The sequence below is a fragment of the Spermophilus citellus genome, assembly GCF_964194105.1.
Source record: "Spermophilus citellus genome assembly, chromosome: 17".
Taxonomy (NCBI): Eukaryota; Metazoa; Chordata; class Mammalia; order Rodentia; family Sciuridae; genus Spermophilus; species Spermophilus citellus.
In genome coordinates this window covers 45796221-45821014 of record NC_138199.1, presented here as the reverse complement: position 1 = coordinate 45821014, position 24794 = coordinate 45796221, and the positions used below count along the sequence as shown (strand labels likewise).

Genomic DNA, 24794 nt, shown 5'->3' with positions numbered 1-24794 from the left:
ACTGCTAGCAGGAGGCAGAGAGGAGCACAGATGGAGCAACATGCAGAAGGTTGTGATATGCTGTTGCTGGCATGAGATGGGGTGAGGTTAATGCTGGAACAGAGGCAGATTCATGAGAGGAAAGGCTTGAGGCAGAACAAGAAATTAGCAAGACAAAAATAAACAGTTGAAATCAGAATGGGATTCAGTGAGAGGAAAAGGCTTTAGTTTGTCTCTGTTGTTATATGGAAGGGTGCTAAGGTTTGAAAACACTCCTCCTTAGATCTCAGAAAACAAAATGAATTGTGTCATCAAGGCACTTGCCTTAAAGGTGGACTGCCTGATTCTTTTTATGAGGTCCAGTGTAAGAGATTATCTCACTACTCCTTAGTAAGAGACTGTGGCTAAGACCATGAATGGGCTTTCATTTTTCCAAATCCAGGCAAGTGTGGGTGCCCCAAGTTTTTCTTTTCAGTTTCAGAAAGCAAAAGATCTGTAAAGCAGCATGATTTAGTAAGAGGAAAAGTGGATGGGAGGCCAGAGAGTTCTGGTCACAATCCTGCCTTTCACTAGCTGAGTGTATGACCCTAAAACCAGTCACAGGCTCTCTAGCACTCATTCTCTTGATCTTTAAAGTACAGAAGTGGGGCCAGATGAATGGTTTTCAAAATTTTTATTATTTTTAAAAGTATGTGTGCTGTATAATGGGCTTCATAAATGTTATATTTAATAAGGAAGCAAAAGGGAGGTGGCAAAATTAAGATATTACAAGGCCTGAGACAACTGGCTCAAATATACATGAACAAACAGGTGTAACTTCATAGTATTAGTTGACTTCTTATCTCCTCCTAGTTTTCATTCCATACCTTATTTGAAAGTAGTAGTGATTTAAAAACCAAACTCATCTATGGGCTTAATTTAAATTAATCTATTTCTTTTTGATTTGGGGATGTTGGTCAAGACTACATATGTACATTACTATAGGTTATGGCTGAACCCAGTTCTAAAAACAAATAACTCTAGAATTAATTCTGATCCCCAACTAAAATGTAATCAAACCTAAAGCAGAATCTTGTGAAGCCTATTTGAACAGAAGGAATAACTTCATTCAAGAAAAACACTCTTGATGGTTTAAATTCCTAGTTTTGTTCCAACTCACCAGTCTGCTTTGTCGATTTCACACAAATTAACGAGAGTAGTTTGTATTTGGCATCCAAAATCCAGGTTCTAGTTCTAGAAGTGCATTGTACAGATGTATAACGCTGAACAAAGTAGGAAACTTCTCTAAAACTGGCTTTCTGCTTTGCAAAATTTTACTGTGATTCCTGCACAGTAAGATTCTTACATAGACGAAATAGATAGTTCATTTAAAAGATATTCATTACCTGGCATGGACAATTCACTGATCTAAGTACTGAAATCATGGCAGGGACTAAGCAGATGAGATCCCTTCCCATGACTCTCATCCTAGTGGGTGGACTCACCCAATACATATCACAATAGGTTGGTGGAGGCAAGTTCTACAAGGGAAATGTGATAGGCTATAGAGGACAGAGAGCCAATCAAGTAAGTGATGTCATCTATCAATGGTGGCTAAAAACAATTTCTTCAGTGAAGGGAAACTTGAACAGGCAACTTTATTTTTATTATAAATATGTGTGTCATGGAAGAACCAAATCTTATGCAGATTCAGGATCCCATTCTCTGTGCAGTTTCCTCCTATCTGGCAGGCCACCCTACAGATAGATATCCCCAGGCTCCTTAATCACTCCATGTTCTGATCTCTGTCCACTCAGCTTAGCTGGATGCTCTGCCCAACATAGACTCTGCCTGTTTACACTGAAGTCCTCAGTTCTTCCAGGCAGAAGCCGATGCAATTGTAAACTCTCCTCACGTAGACTTTCTTCTTATCTCTGCAATCTGAATGTTCCATGTCTGACATCAGTTGCTTCACATATTTTGCCAAGATTTTTGACTATTTGTGGTAGGAAAAGGAATATAGAGTTAGGAACTTGATCATGGATGAAAAGGAAATTCTAGTGTTCTCTTTCTTATCATCCTATTTATACCAGGACCTTTGTATAGTCAAAACTATGTTAAACCATTTTGTTTGTACATATAAAGACACAACACAAGTCATTCCACAATTCCCTATCTTTCTTTCACATTTTTAAGAAAAAAAAATGGTCCAGCTTTGCAGGCTTCTTCTTTACCCACTTTGTTATCAATATCTTAAAAGACTTATTGTTTCATATAATAGCTTTCTATGCTTCCTCAAATCTGTCACTCACTTCCATAACTACTTTTTTTGATATAACTTGGCATACTCCTCTTAAATCATAAATTTAGGTACCGACATCTTCAAACACAACTTTCTGTTCTTTTACTAAACTGCTCCTGGGTCTTCAGTCATTTGACTTCCAGTACATTCCTACGTCAATGCTCTCTACTTTTTTCTTTCTGACCAAATCTCCCTTGTTGTGTAACAGAAATTCTATTTCCACAACATTCTTGTCAATACCCTCAGAAATATCATTTATTTGAGCTGTTGTGCCCTACCCTACCAACATAAAACAAAACATGATGGTCAATTTCCCTCTGTCTGCCTTCTCTGCACCAGGATGCTAAGCATAGTACCAAAGCAGCATCCTCCCTAGATGTGTGCTGATAGCATTGTGATTCCCAACTTCCCGGGAAGTTTCAGTTAAATACATAAGTTTTTCACTCCTTCAGTTGTTCCTTTCCTGTTTGCCACAGAAACTGTATCAGATGTATCTACTGATGTCTAAGAGCTGCCACTCACTCTTGTTGTCTCATTCATCAGCTAGTTTCTTTTCTTTGAGTGGAATTCATCCACTGACAGGTCTTCCAATTCCCTTCTACCAAAATGACCAGCTTCCCACCCATCCTGTCTGTCTCTCCTGTGAAAATGGGGCGCGTCCCTTCTCCTGCCCACATGCCATCCCCCCAGCCAGCATCTGGACTTCATTTGCCCCTCCAAAGAGTCCCCTGCTTCTATCTTCTTTCCTTTAGCAGGTAAATAAGAGTCATGTCTCTCTTGACCCCAGGTCCCATCTAATTGTCTCTCTCTCGCTCTCTCACAGATAGGGTCTAGAATCAGACAGTTGGAGTTCAGAATCCACATCTACACTTACTAATTAATTATAATTACTGCAACCTTAACAACTCATTTAACTTCACTGTGGATTCTTCCTGCCCCAGAGATTAGACTAAGTACTAATCTATAAGAAACATTTGTAAGTGCCTAGAATGTCAAGGGCTTAATAAGTCATAGGTAAAATAATAATGATGACAATAATATTATCATTAATATTATTGTCAATATTATTATTATTATTATTCAAGCCAAACATCCCCAAACAAGAATTAATCCAAGTTGTATTCACTTCCTAATTTCTACTTCTATTACTCAGCACACATAAACCTGGTAGATGTGTCCAAAGTTCTGCAGATGCTCTTGCCTAAACAATTGCTAAATCCAACAGATATTTCTCAGTCTTTCTTATCTGACTTTTAGTAACATTTGAAATGCCTAATAATTTCCTAATTTTTATGCAATATTCTATTCTCTGGTTTCTGCAAAATTGTACTGAATATTTTTCTACCTTTTACACAGTTCTTCTTAATGCATTTTGTACATTTTGCAAGTTTCTTCTGTTTCTATTTTCCTGCTTGCTTTTTTTCTTTCATTTTAATATTTTTAAATGTTCTTAAATGTCAGATGCCAGTGTTTTTCAGAGTTTTATACTACACTAAATCCACTTCTCACTCTTTACATTCTCTCTGATCTCATCACCCCCAGACCTTGCTGATTATTTAACTTTTTTTTTTTCTGAAATCTATCTTTACCAGATCAACTCAGTGACTATGATTTTCACAAGGATCTTAGATCCTATCTCGGTGTTCAATAGCACTGCCAATGGAACCCTGCAGCAAAGAACTCTGAGAGACACCCCGTATTGTAGACAGGGGAGAGATATTTACAAAAAATGCAATTTGGAAAGCGCCTCACTCCTGGATGAATACCACAGGGCCATCAAATAAGACACTTCTCTCTATGAGATCCTATCTCTGTCAATTCTAGTCAATTCTAAATCCCTCACAAATCCATCCTCCTCTCAATCTCTAGTTCAGTTTCCCCAATCCAGATGCCATCCTCCTCCTGAATTATCTAATATGAAGCCAAACTTCCTCTGATTTGTAGAATCTTCAGCAATGGTCCCCACTTGCCACTCCAGCTTCTCCTCCAGCTGTGCCCCTTAGTACTTTAACATCAGTCATACCGAAAGCTTCTCAATTAGGCTTTGCGTTTCCTTACCTCTGTGCTTGTTTTCATAATCTTCACTCCACTTGGAATAAGTTTTTCTTCTTGTTACCAGAGAGGCTTAGCTCAGGCTTTCTTAGGACCTTAGACAAGGATTTCAGGACAGGAAATTTATTTAGGAGATGATCCTAGAAGAAGTGGTAGGAGAATGGGTGAGACCAAAGGAATGGAAGGCAAGGAACTTGTGAATGAACTTGTTACCACTATGGGTAATGGGAACCCAATCTTACTGGGACCCTTTGGGATACAATGTAGACTACATCTCAAGATAGCCCCAGCAGAGAAGGAAGGAAGCTGGATACCCATTGTCCAGTTCATGCTCCTCTTTAGTTGAGAGCATTCCCTGAAGGAAAGTAAGTTCTCCAGCCTGAGCGTGAACAGGCTGGGCAAGCTAGAGAAATCCCTCAGTCAGAGCTTGGAAAGTACCAGAAGCAGACTATCCGTATGTACTGAGGACATAAACAGGAAACCCAACATGATTAACTGCCACTCCTTTTATATCCCTGTCCTGTGTCCCTTTTGAACGCCTTATTTACTTTCTCTTATCATTTATTTATGATTTAACATGAAAAATAACCATTAAACAATAAATTACAGTAAGTCAAATGTATAGTTCAACAAGCACTAGCTGGTGGGGGTCCTGATTCACACCAGGTATATCTGAATCCACCATCTATTCACTTCCAGTTTGCCATATATTCTTTATCTGGAAAAAACATTCCCTAAAACTCAGCTCATGGTAGGTATTCCCTGTAACTGTTGACTGAACTCTCTTTTATTGAACAGGATATATTACAGTTGTTAGCAGTAATTAATGATATCCCATCCATGGTGTTATAGAGTTTTATTCTTTGATTTATGCCTCACTGAGGTAAAAAAAAAACAGGTTATTTGGAAAATATTTTTTCAGAAACATGCAAGTCACCATCTGGGATATAAAGAAGTAATTGTTAAAATATGGTTTACTTATAGCAAGTAACCTATGACTAGTATGCTCTTGATCATTAACCCTCCATCCTGAAATGTTATTTCAAAGACGCTCTTTGAATGTGAGAAATGCCCAAAGACAAACATTTATGGTATAAAATAAGTGAAAATGTCAGTTTTAATATGTTCCAAGTGCCCATACTGATTGGATCTCATCATGCTGTCTGGAGATTTCCTCTCCAGAGATAACTAATGGGAATGACACTTTGTAACAGTGAGCTCTGGTGAAATAATAAGACATTTCCAATCTGAGTGGATGGCTTTTGTATCAGATGTTGCAGCGCTGAACCATTAAGTGTTGACTTAAGATTCACACAAATGGAGTTTAGTTTTTTTCTTTTCTTTCACAGTTTCCAATTTTGGCAGGAGAAGCTACCACTTTTCGGCTGCTGCTTTAAATATTTCATTGTTCCTCATTACCTAAGAGGCAGATAGCATTAGTGCCATATTATTCTGTTTATTGTTTTGTTTTTGTTTTTGTTCTTTTGCTGGTAACATGTAGCCAGCCTTTCTGAGGCCCCAATTATTTGGAGCATCAGTTGCTACACATAGTATTTCACATATTATATCATAAATAAATCTTAGGGAAAATGAGATAATCATACATGTGGAAACAGATTCTATTTGAATAATGGATAGGAAACCCATAGGCATGTAACTAAGATGAGATTCCAAGTCTAACTCAAACCAAATTCCTTATCTTTCATCCCTACTGATGCCTCCAAAATTCCTCTGTGGGTCAAGCTACATTTCAGATATTAACACAAAACATCTTAACATAATATTGGAGAGTCCCTAATAGAACCATTTTAAGGTAAGAACATGGAGAAACTATAATATAAAGAACTTTGCAAAACGTCATAATAAACATTAAGTGGTGGGGTCCTGATTCACAGCAGGTATATCTGAATTCAACATCTATTTACTTTCTACTTTGCCATATATTCTTTATCTGGAAAAAAATTCCTTTTATTCTTCCCCAATCAAAACTCTACTCATCCTCCCAGTCCCAGATCAACCACTATTTCCTTGGTTTCCTTTCTTTGAACTGCAATAAAACTTACCAAAAACTTAACAGTTCATGAGTATTGCCTTATACTGTGATAACATGTAGTGAAAATACAAGCAAGAACAATTGTATATACAAACTACCTTATTTGACCTTGGAATTTGGCCCTATTATCCCAATTTTGCAGAACAGATTAAAGGGACTTGCTTAAAAATTACTCATTTGTTATATTGTAAATTTTGATTTGAGCATACATACCTAGGTAGATAGATAAATAAATTTGTGTTGGCCAAAAAATCTGGATTAGATAATAAAAGACCAAGCCTGACTTTAAATTTCCCAATGGAAAGTTTCTCCATGCTACACTTAAATGCATATTTTCTTGTTTAATCTTTCATATAACTCTAGGGGCTGGTTCATTTTCTTATAAACTCATGGTTGTTGTTTTTTTTGGGGGGGGGTATACTGTTGTTGATTTTTTTTTTTACTGAACACTCCCCATATAATCAATATGATAGTCTCAAAGTGTAAATCTACATTAAAACTTTTTAATAACTTCCCTTTGTTTGCATGATTAGGACCTGAATCCCTAACCATCATCTGGCTGGTTCCTACCTCTCTGATATGAATTTAAACTACATTTGAAATGGCCAAAAACAACCCAGCCGCAATGACCTTCTTTCAATTCATAGAATTATTAAATTCTACTATTATAGCTTAAGGGAAGGAAAAATTTTCCTGTACCCACTGAAGATTTGATAATTGAATCCATGAAATAAACTGACAGCAGGCAGATTAACGGGAGAGAAGGTATACACATTTATTATGTGCCCAAGGACATCAAGGGAGAAGGAAGTGAATTCTCAACAACCCCAAGAGACCTAGAAGCTTGTTTTATATCCTCTTCAAAGCAGGGAGGACAGAAAAAATGTGGGCAATGTAGGGGGGGAAGTAAGTGATTGTTGGAAAGATAAATGGACCCTCAGAAGAACAGGTGATGGCCCATGACAAAGTCTGTCTGGGCCCTGTGTCCACTTCCAATTCACTCTCTTGCGACACGAGTTGATAGTTCCTGGTTGAGGAGACTCCAGGGGAGGGGATTCACGACACTTCAGCTCCTTTTGAAGATTCTTTAAGTACATAAGGGATGCTCAGTAAAAACCATTCCCTGCATTTGCTGCTCCCCAAGTGCCCTCAATTTGAAGTAATCTGCACAGAAAAGCAGCACACTTTGGGGTAGCATTTCCTGAGCTCCTTCACAACATATTAAGTGCTTTTCATAGGCCAGGCACTATTCATAGTGCTTTACAAATATTATCTTTTTTAGTTAACCACAACCTTTGAGGTGGGTCTTATTAAACTCTATTTACAGGGGAGGAAACTGAGGCACAGAAGTTAAACAGCCTAAATAAGGTCACACAGATAGTGTCACTTGCCAAGGCCCCTTCTCCCATACACACCCCTCCGCCACTCCTTTGAACCTGATCGTCCTTCAGACAGTAACATGCCTTGTTGTTCACATTGCAGATGGCGAGTTCCTTCCGGTTTTGTTGGTTTTATTATTTTTACACATGCTCACGAACCCATTCTTTATTTTGGCCTTTACCAGCCAACTGTACAATGACTATCATGTATGCTCACTTCCATTGCCAGCAAGGGGTTTGCCAAATAGCAGTCCCTGATTCATGATCATCATAAGATGATTTGCTTATGATGATCAGGAATCAGAGCAGAAAGATGGGGAAGGGCCACAGGGAAGATGCATGCTTCTGGGTCATGCCCCCCGGCAACTCACCTCCTCCAGCCATGCCCCACATGCTAACAGGTACCACCCAGCCAGTCCGTTCAAGTTAGAATGGACTGTGTTATGGTTTGGGGGTGAGTTGTCTCCCAAAAGCTCCTGTGTGAGACAATGCAAGAAGGTTTACGGGAGAAATGATTGGGTTATGAGAGTCTGAACCCAATCAGCAAATTAATCTCCTGATGGATTAACTGAGTGGTAGGTGAAGGCATGTAGGGTGTGGCTGAAGGAGGTGGGTCATTGGGGGCATGCCTTTGAGGTATATATTTTGTATCTGGGGAATGGATTCTCTCTCTCTGCTTCTTGATCATCGTATGAGCTGCTTCCCTTCACCACACTCTCTTGCCATAATGTTCAGCTGTACCTTGAGCCCTGAGGAATGAAGCCACTGTCTATGGACCAAGACCTCTGAATCTGTGAACCCCTCCACATAAACTTTCCTTCCTCTAAGATTGTTTTTGTCAGGTTCTTTAGTCACAGCAATGAAAAAGCTGAGTAAAACAGGCTGATTAGGTTACAGATCACATAATCCAAGTATTTCACCCATGAATATTCATGAATGATCAAGAGCTTTTGAGAAACAACTCATATGCAAACCCTAACACTTACCTAGGGTCCACAGCAAAGAAGTTGGCTATCCATAGACCAAGACCTCTGAAACTGTGAGCTCCAAATAAATTTTTCCTTGTTGTTGTTGGGTATTTTGTTGTTCTTGTTGGGTATTTTGGTCACAGCAAGGCTAATTAAAAGAGACTAATTAGGGGCTGGGGATGTGGCTCAGGCGGTAGCTTGCTCGCCTGGCATGTGTGAGGCCCGGGTTCGATCCTCAGCACCACATACAAACAAAGATGTTGTGTCCGCCAAAAACTAAAAAATAAATATTTAAAAAAAAAAGATGGAAGGAGTTTAAAAAAAAAAGAGACTAATTAAAAGAGAAATTGGAAGGCAGCAGAATAAAATAGACACTAGTATTGCTGTATGTATATACATGGCTGTATAACCAATGTGATTCTGCAACCTGTACACTTAGAAAAATGAGAAGTTATACCCCATTTGATTCAAATGAATGATATGTCAAGATCATTGTATTGTTATGAGCAATTAATAAAAAAAATAAAAATAATTTTTTTTTAAAGAGAAATTGGTATTGACAGCGGTATGGTTTCTGTAACTAACCTGGCCATGTGGTTCAGAAGCATTTGAAGCTAGTTTGAGGGAGGAATGTTGACACATTTGGAGATGCAACCTAGAGAAGCTTTAGGATGTGGTAAGTGGAGTTTAATGGGTGATTCTGGTGAGAGCTCAGAAGACCGAAATGCCAATAGGAATGTGGATATTGTTCACAAGGTTTCAGAGTAAAATGAAAACTCTATCATGAATTAGATGAAAGGTCACTCATGTTACATTCTGGCAAAGAACTTGGCAATCTCAGACTTTGTGTGAGGTTGAATTTAAAAGTGATGGAATAATTAATCTGGTGGAGAAACATTTAAGGTAGCACAGCATGAATTTGCCGGCAGCTTTTATCCAGGTTTACTGTGAGAATCAGGAGCATAAAGCAGAGCTAAGGGATTTTAAAAACTTGCAGTTTAGCCAAAAAGTGCATATAAAGCTGAAGCCAAGGAAGGTGTTCTGGTTGAGGAGATTATATCCCCTAAAAAAATGCTAAGTACTTTACCCAGATACAATAAAAAAAGATGCCTTCGGAGTGTCTCAAGAATCTGTAAGAAAATACCCACTGAAGTCTCCAGCATGCAGAAGAAAAAATTCCTTTGAGAATCATGGGGCATTCTATTCTCACAGTGGGGTCTAGAAAGTTGACTCACCATGCTGATGCAGGCAGGCACTCAGAGGTCACTTCATTTGGGATTCCAGAGGGTCCAGGTATTGTTGCAGAATTTGGTGGCTACCACCTGGTGCTGGTTCTACAGGACTGCAGGATACTGGAGTTAGAGGATCATAGAGGCTTCCATGGAGGTTTCAAAGGAAGGCCTAGGAGGCCAGGAAAAGTGTAGCAAGGTCAGAGTTTCTGTGAGCTACCAATGAGAGAGTGATCCAAAAATCTGTAAGGTGAAGCCAGAATGAAAACCCTAGTAACATGGACTGTCTGCTGAGAGAAACTGCTAGCTGCAGAGACAGCCAGGCTGAAACATGGGCACTGAAATTGGTGAGGTAAGAGGGGTGGGGCTGCCCAACCAACTGGAGAGCACATCTCACACACAGCCTTGTGTCCTAGATGCGGGCCACAGAGTTATAAGTGGAGTTATGGGAACTGTTTGCTCAATTGGGTTTCCATCTTGCTTTGGCCCAATCTCTTCTTTCTCTGCTCCTCCTATTCCTGCCTTTTGGAATGGGAATGTTTGCTCTGTGCCACTTTATAGTGAACATATGTAACTTGCTTTTGATTTTTGCAGGGTCTTTTAGCAAGAGATTTCCTTGAGTCTAGATGAGACTCTGGACTTGAAATTTCGGGCAATGCCCAAACTATTAAGTCTATGGGACTCTTAGAGATGAACAAAATTCATTTTGCATTGTAAGATGAGCATGAGCTTTTGAGGGAGAGAGGTGACATGTTATGGTTTGGACATGAGGTATCCCCCAGAAACCCTCATTAATGAAGAAAGACTCAGAGGTAAAATGTTTAGCTTGTGAGAGCTATAATTTACTCGGTTCATCCTAGTTTAAATGGACTGGTTGGTAGCTGTGAGCAGGTGGGGTGTGGCTAGAGGAGGTGGGACCCTGGGGGGCAGGTCCTTGACTGAAGCCTCTTTCCTCCCTCCCTCTGCATCCTGAGCCTGCCATGAACTGAGTAGCTCTTCTCTAATGCCACTCATGAGTTATGTGCTGTATCACCTTGGACCAAACCAATGGAGTCAGCAGTCTGACTTCCTCGGTGGAGGAAGAATTTTAAACTGTGAGCACCAAGTAAACATTCCCTTCTCTAAGATGTTCTTGTCAGTTATTTTTGTCACAGTGATGCAAAAACTAACAACAACAGGTACCACCATATGTAAGCAGAGATTGAGGCATGAAACAGAAGTAAGCTATTGGGATGGAGTTGGGGAAACACTGAGGGAAGTACTAGAGAACAGAGCTTGCAAGAAAGGCTGAGGTCAGTATTAGGAAAGATCCTGTAGCCTGTGCTAAGAGATTGGAATTTTATTGCATAGGGAGGAGAAAGCCAAAAAATGGTACAATAACTTTAAATGTAATTTTTTTTCAATGTGCTCCATAAAGAGGAATCAAATCACTAAGTGGACAATTATACCCCTAAAGATTTAGTTCTTGTAACATTAATGCAAATTTGAAAGGGTTAGGGATTGGCTAGCTTCACTAAGCATAACCCTTTCAAATTTGCATTAATGTTACAAGAACTAATGAGAGCAACTATGAACAGAGCAGGGAGGAAGAGCAGGAAGAAAAGATTAACATTAAACAGAGACATGAGATGGGAGGGAAAGGGAGAGAAAAGGGAAATTGCATGGAAATAAAGGGAGACCCTCATTGCTATACAAAATTACATATAAGAGGTTGTGAGAGGAATGGGAAAATAAACAAGGAGAGAAATGAATTACAGTAGATGGGGTAGAGAGAGAAGATGTGAGGGAAGGGGAGGGGGGATAGTAGGGAATAGGAAAGGTAGCAAAATACAACAATTACTAATAGGGCATTATGTAAAATTGTGGATGTGTAACCGACATGATTCTGCAATCTGCATTTGGGGTAAAAATTGGGAGTTCATAACCCACTTCAACCTAATGTATGAAATAAGATATGTCAAGAGTTTTGTAATGTTGTGAACAACCAATAAAAAACAGACTGTCTTGTATATTAAAAAAATAATAAAAAAATAAACATTGAAAAAAAATTTGAAAGGGTTACTCAAAAATAGCTCAATTTAATATGAGTAATTTTAGACCCTTTGGGACAATTGGTCCAAAAAAGAAGGTAAAAAATGATTGAAATGTTTCCTGACATCATGGCAATTTTCAACAAATCTATGCGATTTACATTACAAAGCACATCATGCTGTGCTGTGAGGCAGCAGGAGACCCCCCAAAACCCTAAGTATGCTGTATCTCATGCTTTTATATTTTAATTCATACAATTGTCTACTTGATATGTCCAAGACCAACCAAATTCTTAATTATAGGAGCTTCTCTATATACAGGCTGATCATATTAACATATTGTGAAGTCTATATTTTTGTGTTCAAGCAAAGAAGTTTGAGCACAAATCATTTTTAAAATAAAATCAAAGTATGGAGATTCCTGGGAAAGCTGGGAATGGAACCACCATTTGACCCAGCTATGCCCTTCTTGGACTATTCCCTGAAGACCTTAAAAGAGCGTACTACAGGGATACTGCCACATAGATGTTCATAGCAGCACAATTCACAATAGCTAGACTGTGAAACCAACCCAGATGCCCTTCAATAGATGAATGGATAAAAAAAAGTGGCATTTATACACAATGGAGTACTATGCAGCAGTAAAAAATGACAAAATCATGGAATTTGCAGGGAAATGGATGGCACTAGAGCAGATTATGCTAAGTGAAGCTAGCCAATCCCTAAAAAACAAATGCCAAATGTCTTCTTTGATATAATGAGAGCAACTAAGAACAGAGCAGGGAGGAAGAGCAGGAGGAAAAGATTAACATTAAACAGAGACATGAGGTGGGAGGGAAAGGGAGAGAAAAGGGAAATTGCATGGAAATGAAAGGAGACCCTCATTGTTATACAAAATTACATATAAGAGGTTATGAGGGGAATGGGGAAAAAAAAACAAGGAGAGAAATGAATTACAGTACATGGGGTAGAGAGAGAAGATGGGAGGGGAGGGGAGGGAGGATAGTAGAGGATAGGAAAGGTAGCAGAATACAACAGTTACTAATATGGCATTATGTAAAAATGTGGATGTGTAACCGATGTGATTCTGCAATCTGTTTTTGGGGTAAAAATGGGAGTTCATAACCCACTTGAATCTAATGTATGAAATATGATATGTCAAGAGCTTTGTAATGTTTTGAACAACCAATAAAAATAAATAAATAAATAAAATCAAAGCAGATACACCTCTGAGAGTCTTAGTCTTTATGAGTAAAAGAATATAAACTTTTAAACAGATCTTATTATGTAACTAATAGAAATTGAACTATTAAATAAAGCTATACTGTATAAAATTCAAAGTCATCTCTGGCTTTCTTCTACAACCCATGACCAACACACCCTGAAATCCCCTCAGACAGGCTAAACTTTCTACTTCCTGATAATGACCTCTGACCACTTTTTTCTTAGAGCACTGACTTTAGAAAACTTCAGTTATAAATTCTTTTTTTTTCACCTTTAATATTTTTAATTGGTTGTTCAAAACTACAAAGCTCTTGACATAAATTCTTTATTTGCCTCCTCAAGTTATGAATCTACAACCAGGGAATATCTTTCTTGGAAATATAACCATGAAAGATTGGGGCTCCTTTCCCCCTGTCTCTGAGAGATGGTAGGAAATAAACTTATGTGACAAATTAGCAGATGCAGGTGGCCTATTCATACTAACCAACTTTTCCCATCCCAGTATCCTCAGGTACTTTCCATTAGTTTACCCCAGCATTTAAATTCCCTTTGCCTTCTATTTCAGCAGAGTTAAACAGTTATATGATATAAATATGGCTTCTTTTAAAGTAACAATTTTCATGATTTAGATTCTCCCTATAGTTACTTATAAAAAAATCAAATATCTGAAATTTTTTCTTTGAACACTTGCAGATAGATGCAAGGTCTAATCTTAATTAGTGGGAAACAAAGCTAGATTCCTGAAACCTATTACCTGCTGGAGTCATTTAGTAGCAATAGCAGGTACCTGCTCATTTTCACGCATTTATTGAACCTCTATTATGTATTATTAGCATTGTTCTTTGGGATACATCATTCTTCAGACAGATAAAGACCCCTGCCCTCAAGAATTTCATTTTATATTTTAGAAGAGAGTAGCAGACAGAACACACTGATAATCAACCATTGGATTCTGCATCATGGAAGTCGTTGGTGACCATCACCAGATTGTTTGGGTGGAGTGGGACAAATTTCTGCTTGGGAAGGAATAGGAGAAGAGATTCAAAGACCACAAGTATAGTTAAAGTATGCCAGAGGAAGCAAATAATCAAGAGATTAGTTGGCATTGAAAGAGTATTTTGATTTTTTTTATCATGATAGAAAATACTATAAGTGTATGTTTTTAAGAATAATGCAGCAAAGGGTGAAAATTGAAGCCAAAGGCAAGAAGGAAGCATTTCTAGTACAATATCCTAGAGGGTGTAAAAGAAATGGCGTGAGGTATAAGTGCAGAAAGATGGACTTTATACAGGAGCCTGGATAGTCTATTTACATCAAGTCAAGATGATGGGGATGTGGAAACACATGCTGGTGGGTAGACGTGCTGAGGGAGTGTGTAAAGGTTCTCTTGGGATTATTTCAAAGTTCTCAGCGCATAGGAAGCAGGGTTTTCAGGCTGAAGGTGGAGTGCGTGGGGGGTGTGAGGAGAGGAAGAGGTGTGATAGATAGTTTGTTCATGGGATCAGAGGGTGAGGAGGTTAGCACACTCACAAGCATCATTTCACTAACATCTTACTTACCAAGAATTGAACTGACATATCTTGGTTAATCTCCACAGGAATACTGTAAGTTAATTACTACTCTTGTTCCTATTTCACAGAAGAGAAAATTGAATCACCGAGAAAAGAGATAACTTGCCCCAAGTCATCACTAGAAAATATCAGCACTCAAAACCAACCTATAGGACTCCAAGCATGATGATTCTACATGTTCCCTTGGGCGTGTGAGAGTCTTAGAAAAATTTTAAAACATACTTCACATCTGGTTGTTTTTTTAAAAAAGTAATGTAATAAAAACTGTATTCTAAAAAAAATGTATAAAGGAGAAAAACATACTAAGTCCTAACAGAAGTCTTTGACTTCCTATAGTTACCTCTCTACATATGGAAACTTACATTTCAATATTTTAATGTTGCAGATGGTAAGAGGAGGTGGTAATTAGCAATTATAGTAACATTTATTTCAAGGATCTGTATATTCTACTTCCACCAACATAACCTAAGGCCATATTTGATGTTTAGAAGCTGATGACGATAGCTTATTTTGAGTTTAATGCTTCTATTATTTGTAAATATTCTCAGCAACAAATAACAGATAAGTAAACAGATACATGGCATTAAAAAGAGACATTTCCTCCCCACCCCCCTTGCATAGCAAGAAGTATAGAGATAGACATCTGGTAGCTTTGATTCAACATCTCCAAAGTATTAGTTCCAACCCTCTAATACTCTTGGCTTTTAGTCCATCATGCTTACAAGATTATTTCTACAATTCCAGGCACCAAAACCACTGAGAGGTTAAAGAGAGAAAAAAAAAATGGGAAAAAATGGATGTCACCATCAGTGTCTGTTTCATTAATAAAAAAAAAATATGTACCAGGATCCCCTTCCCTAGAAGACTTCTATTCATGTTTCCTGAGCCAGAAATCTGTCCTGCATTTATTTAAAAACAGAAGGGTGGCTGACAAAACAAGAAAAAAGGACTAGGGGTGGGTGTTGAGTTCATGCATCAGGAGTGCCTGTGCCAATCATCATTTTAATTTTCTAGATATCTAATTTTTACCCAAACTTCTTCTGAGCCAAGGTTTCTCATCCTATTTGTTTACAATTTGATAATAGGACAAATACCATGAGACTTTGAATTCCTTCATTTAAAAAAAATTGTATTGGATTCTGATCAGTAAAATGTGAATGTGTAACCGATGTGATTCTGCAACTTGTATTTGGGTAAAAAATGGGAGTTCATAACCCACCTGAATCAAATGTATGGAAGATGATATGTCATGAGCTTTGTAATATTTTGAACAACCAATAAAAAAAACGATAACTTTGAATTTGGACTAATTTTTATTTCATAGTGATTAACCTTCCTATAGTTCTGTCATGTGCAAAAAAAAATTACAGTTGCTTTTATCTCCATCAAAACTTAGCAGAAAAGAGTCATGTTAACAGTAAATAGAGAATCAAAGACTGAGAAAAGAATTTTGGAGCACAATAGTAGTACAGTTGTAGAGAAATCAAGAACAAGAAAAGAATCTGTTTTAGTTAGCTTTTTTGTCACTGTGACTAAAAGCCCTGACAGGGAACAATGTGGAGAAGGAAGTTTATTTTGGCTCAGGATTTCAGAGGTTCAATCCATGGTTGGCCAACTCCATAGCTCTGGCCCATGGTGAGACAGAACATCATGGCAGAAAGGCACTGGGAAAGAACGTAGCTCAGGACATGGTAACCAGAAAGCAGAGACAGGGCTTTGCTCACTGGAGAAAAAATATAAATCCCAAAGGCATACCCCCAGTGACCAGTCTCCATGAGCCACACCCTACCTGCCTTCACTTACCACCCAGTTAATCAGTATCAGTGGGTAAATCTCCTGGTTAGGTTAAAGCTCTCATGACCCAATCATTGCATTTTATCCTGAACATTCTTGCATTGTCTCTAAAATGAAATTTTAGGGACACCTCATATCTACAGCTCAATGAGATCTAATAAAATTTTATATTTTTAAACATTTTATACTTTCTCTATATAAGTGCCCTCTATATTTTCAAATTTAATTGAAACATATTCCAAGAAAATCACATTCATACTTCATGTGAAATGAGAAACATAACATGCACTTACCTTTTTTTGCCATAAGGAAATTACTGTTCTATATGCTGGACAGAGTTGTGATGAAGGACTTGAAATGGTATTACTAGTATAATTATAAGCTACATTTTTGAATGCTTATTTTGAGTCAGGTACATAATTTAAGTGCCTAATCAAACCTCACAACAGTTCACAAAATAGGTATTAATCACCTGGCCCATTTTATTGATGATTCACAGAAATAGTAATGAATTTAATGAAGATTACACATGCAATAAGAGACAAAGTAAGGCTTTAAACCTAGAAAGTCTGGCTCCAAAGTCAATGTGCTGATTGGTACAGTGGATGCCAACAAAGAGAATGATGGTTTAAGTCAAGGGGCTAAACAGTTTTAGCACAAGTCTCAATAAGTTTTGACAAAAGAACAGACCAAGAAAGATGGATGAATGTATCAGACTAAAGAGCAAATACCAGAGACTTCATGCAATTTATGAAATGAGTCTTATAAATGTTCTTGATTTTAGAAAGCAGGAATGATTTAAAGATAAAGAAGTCTAGGGGAAAAAAAATACCATGAACCACAGGATAAAATTGCAAACTTGGAGAAAGTTGGGTACACATGAGGGCTCATGTTAGTGAAACAGTAGAAGATAAAGCTACCAAGGTAGTTATGCAAACAGCAGTAACCCTTCATGAAAAGCTCTGACTCACTTCTGGTGCTTGGGCACTAGATGACCTTGGAGAAGGTCTTTGATCTCACTGGGCCTCAAATAGGGATGAAAAGCATACCTAGTGCTGTAGTTTGCAAGATTAAATAAGAGTGAAAATATTTAAATTTCTCTTAAGTCATATAAATTCCTCATCAACAACCCCACTCTTAGCTGAAAGAAGAGTGCAGTATAAAACCTTTCAAATTCTGTAGGTAAATTATTGCAGATGTAAACAGCATGGCGACAAACTTATAGTTCAATCTAAGTGAAAAGTAGATAGATGATGAATTTTTGGTTGAGGGTTTGCCACTGCAGCCCCTCTGAAAGGCAGAAGGGGATTCTAACCACAGATTCATCTAAAGTTCAGCACAGACACAGATACCTTACAGGCTGGACTGTGGGAGGGGAGACTGGAAATGAGTTAAGAGTCTCATTTTGTTTATTTATTGTGCTAGGGATTGAACCCAGGGACATGCAACCACTGAGTAACATCCCTAGCACTTTTTTTATTTTGAGACAAAGGTCCTTGAGGAAAAAAGAAAGCAGATGAGGAAGGTGAAACCATGTGGTATGAAAAGCACTCAACCTGCTTGCACAGGCTTTGAGGGTGAGGAAGGAGAGTGCCATTGGACCTAATCCCAAGGTGCCATGGAGCATCCATACCAATGCCAGGCAAGGTGGTAGGAGAGAGAAGAATACCCAAGGTGTGAGCAGAAGGGTCCAAGGCTGGACGTGGGCAACCAAGCTCTGCCACCTTAGAAATGTGGAGTAAGAACAACTTGTGATGATGCAGCTGGAAAGTACTGAATGAAACAGAATTAGCTTGCATGACACTAATATGAATTTTCAGCAACTGTATGATCTAGGTACTAGGTATGCCATGGATGTACTTAACCTCCTCTTCACAATAGGAATCATGGTTTACATATATTACCATCCAGAGAGCTCCCAGTGCCCCTGTAGCTCTAACAGACACACATCTCCTTCCCTGACCCTCTGTAAATTTGCCAAATATGAGAATGGGCTCTGTTACCTGCCAGTGTCAGAATGTGTATCCACTGATGTTTTGGTAAATATTGGACAACATTTTTCAGATTGACATTTTTTCTCTTAAGTCATATAAATTCCTCATCAACAACCCCACTGTTAGCTGAAAGAAGAGTGCAGTATAAAATCTTTCCAATTCTGTAGGTGAATTATTGCAGATATAAACAGCATGGTGACAAACTTCTGAGGTATAGTTTGTTTATTTTCTGAAATCATGTATGAGATTGACCAGAAAAGAAGGTGAGGCATGCAGGAAACCAATCAAGGGGTTGAAAAGCTGCTCCCCAGTGTTTCACTGTTGAAAAGCTTGATAAGTATCATGAGAGGGTGGATCCACTAGAGTCTCTTAGGGTTATATGAGCTGTGATTGCAGTTGGCTTGGGCAGCACCATTATTAGGTATGTGAGCTAACCATTGCCAGGAATAAAAGCTTGTAAGACATGCTAAAGCTGACAGCTTTAATGCAATCAATTCCATGCAGAAGCCACCTTGTAGGGCTGTATTTCTGAGTGTGGAACATCTGGAGCTACATTTTAATTGGTGGTTGTAATGGTTGCACAGCTGTTTGTAACAGTTCTAGCTCTGTTAATCACGCTGCAATGATGCTTATGGGGAAGACGCACTACAAAGGCCAATTCAGGAGTATCTATTGTTGACTCAGATGGTTGCATTGTATATTTCCTTGCTTTACAACATAAGAAATTCAAAAGCTTAAGAAACGGGATAAGGCACATAAAAAAAATCTCAGTTCATCAGTCTGTAGGCATGTTTGAGATCACAAACACCAACAGAATGTTTAATGAAATGTACAATCAACTCACTCAAAAGGAGGGTTTATCATTGTATTGCAGGAAATTTACTGTGGAAATACAGGGAAAGTGTTGCTCACTTTCTTTAAGATATGATATCCATCAGACTAACCCTGAAAGCAATGCATCTCATAGAAGAGGCTGGAACCTCCATGCTCTAGACTGGACAGAGAATATCTGTTACCTTCCCTGCCTTCATAATAGATTATCTGTGTTCAAAAATCTTCAGCCATAGAGACAGGACAAGCTACAGTTCCTCCCCTGCCACCTAATTTGGAGACTGTGGGAAGGCCACTTTGTCTTAATAAGCCTCAATTCTCTCCTCAGTTAAATGAAAGAATAGGATTAGGTTTATTCTAAAGTCTTTGCACCTGTCCTGTCTTTTGTACAAATGAACTTCATTACTTCCCATTACTTCCCCCCGGAAAGACACAAAATTATGGATACCAGGGCTCTACAACAAAATAAAAAAAAATTAAAAAAAACTTCTAGAATAATGCTCGTTAAACCAAGCTGAGAACACCTGTTTCAAGTAGGAGTGGACAACAGGAGGTCACTAAGAAGGAGCATCTAGACAAAACTCTCAAGGAATGCTTTGAAGGAAGAGAAATTTGGGGGAAGTGGGAGAGTAGTAATGGGGGATTGAGCACTTACCTACTGAATCACATCCCCATCCCTTTTTCATTTTGATTTTGAGACAGGGTCTGCCTAAGTTGTTTAGGGCCTCGTTAAATTGCTAAGGCTGGCTTTGAGCTTGTGATCCTTCTGCCTCAGCCTCCTGAGTTGCTGAGATTACAGGTGTGAGCCACCTTACCCAGTAAGAGGAAATTATTGATAGTTACTGGATGAAGCTATTGAAACATATGGGACAACAGTAATAGATATCCTCAAAAGAAAGCAAGTGCAGTGTTGGGGCTGTAGCTCAGTGGTAGAGTGCTTGCCTAGCATATATGAGGCTCTGGGTTCAATCCTCAGCCCCACATAAAAATAAGTAAATAAAATAAAGGTATTGCGTTCATCTGCAACTAAAAGCAATATTTAAAAAAAAACAGTGTTAAAAAAAAGAAAGCAAGAAAGTGTAGGGTTGGGATATAACTCAGTGGTAGAGGCGTGCCTGTCATATATATGAGAAGCTGGGTTCAATCCCTAGTACCACAATAACAAGGAAAAAAGAAGTAATAATAAAAGAAATTTACTGAAGAAAAGAAATTTACTGATAGCATACTTTGGGGATTAATGGATAAGCAGCAGTTATCATAAGATAGCCATTGAGTTTTGACATACAAAATAAGCTAAGACATAACTAGATGGGAAAAAAAATAGGAAAGGGAAATTTAGGGAGGAGATGGGTAAAGGAACTAAATACTTACCCATATTTCTACAACTAGGCTGTCAGTTCTGGAAAACTTCAAATTAATAACGGTCTAAAGCTAACAAGTTACTGTGTAAGCCCATTATTAGATGCAAATAGAAGTAAACATGAGAACAAAATGAAACTAATGAAAATGAAAAAATCAATTCATTTGTGGAGTCAGGTTTTGGGATGGGGCAGAAAAGAATGATTAGCTGTAAGGCTTTGGTAATTATATGTTTTTTTTTAATCATATATGCATGTGATTTACTCTGAAAAACAAGATTTAATGTGAAACCCTCCAGGTTTCAGGAATGAATACAAGTTGGAGAGATTAAGAGTAAGTTCTGGAATGTGGTCTTTCTGGAATGAACACTTGGAGACATCAGGTCTGTCTCAGTTCCGCCACTCTTTGAACAAGTCCCATTGCTTGTCCACACATCTGTACCCATTTTGTTTGCAGCGGTGAAATTCCTCTTTCTTCTTCTCTTTTCTTGCTTATTCACTTTCTTTCTACATTAAAAAAAAAAAAGCTCAAGTATCTCATTTCTAAAGCTTCTTTGGATTTAATCATTCCTATTTATCACTTTTGTTAATATAGGCCTGGCACTACAAAATTTGCGAAACTCTTTCCCATCGTATGTCACTTTATGTCTCCTTCATTTGGACAATTTGTTTGTTAATGCAACACGTTTATTGACTTTCTACTCTTAAGTCAGTTGCCTTAACAAGAACTGGTGTTAAAATGTCAACAAAACAGACAGGTGTACGGGTCTCAAAGAGTTTCATATTTTCTGGTGGAGAAAAATAAAAGGTATGTGGTAAAATGTTTGCTCTGTTTTTGTTTGGTTATTCCACCTTGTGAGATGGGAAAAAAAAAGTGAAGCAGAGTCTCTTATGTGTTGGAATTTCGAGATTTCTGTAAGGAAGATGTTTCAGTTCAAAATACACAATGATCAACAATTTAATGATCACAGTATGATCTATTAATCTCATGCTCTTAAATAAGACAATGTGGCTATATGGGTATTATGGTGCACACCTATAATTCCAGCAATTTGGAAGGCTGATGCAGGAGGATTATAAGCACAAGGTCACCCTCTGCAACTTAACAGGATCCTGTCTCAAAATTAAAAAAAAAAATGAAAATGGCTAAGGATGTAGCTCAGTGGTAGTGTCCCTGGGTTCTTTCTCCAATACTGCAAAACAAAACAAAAGATAATGTAGCTAGACATAGTCATCCTCTTTTCTGCCTCCCACTCTCAAATCACACAGGCAACAAACAGCAGTATGAAGTTGTCACCTCACACTGCTTTGATCTAAACAAATACATGTTCAGGAGTAGGTATACTATCAATGTCTAAGTGATAACTCATGGATCAGGGCTTGTGATGGATTTTATTTTTACCCCCATGTGATAGTGCCCTGCTGGTGTTCGGAGTTCTAATCCTGTGTTCAGTTTTAATTCCCTGGAAATAAAAGATAAGTGACATGATTCAAGAGGAGACCTATCAACTTTCCTTGAAATGCACCTCTACGCTAAAATGGAGCCTGTTTGGATTCTTGAGCTGGGACATGAGCCCAGATATTCTCACTCCAGAACCCGGGCTGGTTTTATTCTGTCATGCAACCTCATTTTATCACTCACCTAACCCCCGTGGATTGTAAATCTTTAAGGACAGTAAAAAGATCTGCATGTACCTTTGTAATCTCCATGGCACACAGCACAGTGTCCCGTACTTATAGTCACTCAACAAATGTTTGTTGAAATGAAATGCCCACTACAACCTTTTTATTAGAGTGCCACCTCTGAAAACGAAACTACAACTATTTCTTGCTACTCTATTGCCTCTTAAATATATTTCACATTTTTCTCAAAAACCACACATACAATTTCTAGACAGCCTAAAACTTCTGAAAGCTCTGTTTCCTATATCAGAGCCACAAGGGAAATAAGTTGGAAAATAAGAAAAACAGTTTTTTTCCCTTGGTTCTCTAGGGGTTATATGAAGATGAGGTATAAATTATTTATCATGAGACATCCAAGTGTGTATTTTTTTTTTTTTTGTAATTGCTGAGACCCAAACCTATACCAGTCATTCAGGACTTCCCAGTAATCTGAAATTGTTGGAATATAACTCTTTTCCATGTTAAATCTATGCCATAGCTATATACCCATGTCTTGACAAATAAGAAAATGGGTTACATAATAAAAATCCAATATTCTCTATTGAGGGAATGTTGAAGGGGAAACAAAAGGCAATATTTATTCTAGATAATTAGTCAGGGAAAAAGAGCAGTTTTCTTCAGAATCCTTCTTCTTCTGATTTTTTTTTCCCTTCCCATAAGGATTGATTGGTTGATTCTCCATTGGTTGGTTCTTTTTAGTTATACATGATAGTAGAACCTATTTTGATATAATTATGCAAGCCTAGGATATATCTTACTCTATTTAGAACCCCATTCTTTTGGATGTCCATGATGGTTGGATTCACTGTGATGTTTTCATATAAAAATTATATCAGATTCTTTCCACTATCTTTCCCTTTCCTCTCCTCCTTTCCTTCCCTCCACCCCCCCCCATAGTTTCATCTACTAAATTTCTCTTCTTCCCCTCCCCCCTTTACTGTGGCTTACCTTCCACATATCAGAGAAAATAGTTGACCTTTGACTTTTGGGGACTGTCATCTTTCACTTAGCATGATCATCTCCAGGTCCATTCACTTACTTGCAAATGTCATAAAATCATTATTTTAATGGTAGAGTAATATTTCACTGTGTATATAAATCACATTCTCTTTATCCATTCATCTGTTGTAGGGCACCTAGGTTGGTTCCATAGCTTAGCTATTGTGAATTCAGCAGCTATAAACATTGATGTGGCTGTGTCACTGTAGTACACTGATTTTAAATCCTTTTGACATATACAGAGGGGTGGGATAACTGTGCAGAATCCTTTTAATATGAAAACTAGTACTTAAACACCAAAAATAAAGATACACAATGAGTGAATACTGGGGGGTGGGGGGGTTGTCCATTTAGGTAGTCATTCATTCATTCATTCATCCATTCTTTCAAAAAATATTTACTGAGTGCCTACAACAGAAAATGTAGTAAATGTTGACTATTTAAATATATGACTCAATGTAAGAATGTATAAGGCCTAGAGAAAAAGACATATAGAGAAACCCTACAAAGGAAAGTTTAAGTAACCAAAGCAAAATTAACGGCTGAAGCTGAACATTATCTTAAATATTCTGTTCTTAGAAATGACGGGTTTTTGTTTTATAGTTTCATTAAACCTCATACATTTAATGTGTCCACTGGGAGAAGTTTTGACATGTCGACCTACGTGAAACCAATACCACAATCAAGAGAATGAGCAAATCCCTTATCCTCAAAGTTTCCTTTTACCCTTTCACAACTTTCCCTACTTTTATCTCCCCTCCCTATTCAGGCAACCATTGATCTATATTCCATCACTACATATTACTTTGTATTTTAAAGAATTGCGTATAAATGGAAAAGACTGTGTATACTCTTTTAGTTTGTCTTTTTTCACTCACCAAAATGATTTTCAGATTATGTTCTTGCATTTATCAATAGATAGTTTTTTTTCTTTTTTAATTGAGGATGAGTTCATGTTGTGGATATACAACAGTTTACTTATCCATTTACCTTTTGATGAATGCCTGATCTTTCCAGATTTAGGATATTATCATGAAAATTCTCTAAATATTCATGTACAAGGGGCTGCACAGACATGTGCTTTTATTTCTCTTGATATTTACCTAGGTATTTAACGACTAGGTCTAATGGAAAGTGGATATTTAAGTTTTTTAAAAGTTCCAAACTTACCTGGAAAACGCTGTACTATCTTACTCCTATCAATGTATGAGCATTCCAGGTGCTCCCTTCTAATCAACTCTTCTTATGGTCAGTCTTTATAAATTCAGTCACTCCTGTGGATATTATAGTAATAGCTCATTGTGACTTTAAATTGGATTTCCCTAATGCTTAATGGTATTGAACACTTTTCTTGGTATTTGCCATCTGT

At 37.8% G+C, this 24794-nt stretch overlaps 1 long non-coding RNA gene across 1 annotated transcript in view; it reads right to left on the bottom strand.

The window, feature by feature from the left end:
- Positions 1–723: 723 nt before the first annotated feature.
- LOC308636764 overlaps positions 724–24794 on the bottom strand; it is a 57046-nt gene continuing 32975 nt past the window's right edge. The window contains exons 2-3 of the long non-coding RNA XR_014019473.1: positions 4319–4452; positions 724–1954 (exon numbers count right to left, since the gene is read on the bottom strand). This is a non-coding gene — a long non-coding RNA (uncharacterized lncRNA). The remainder of the gene's footprint in view (positions 1955–4318; positions 4453–24794) is intronic.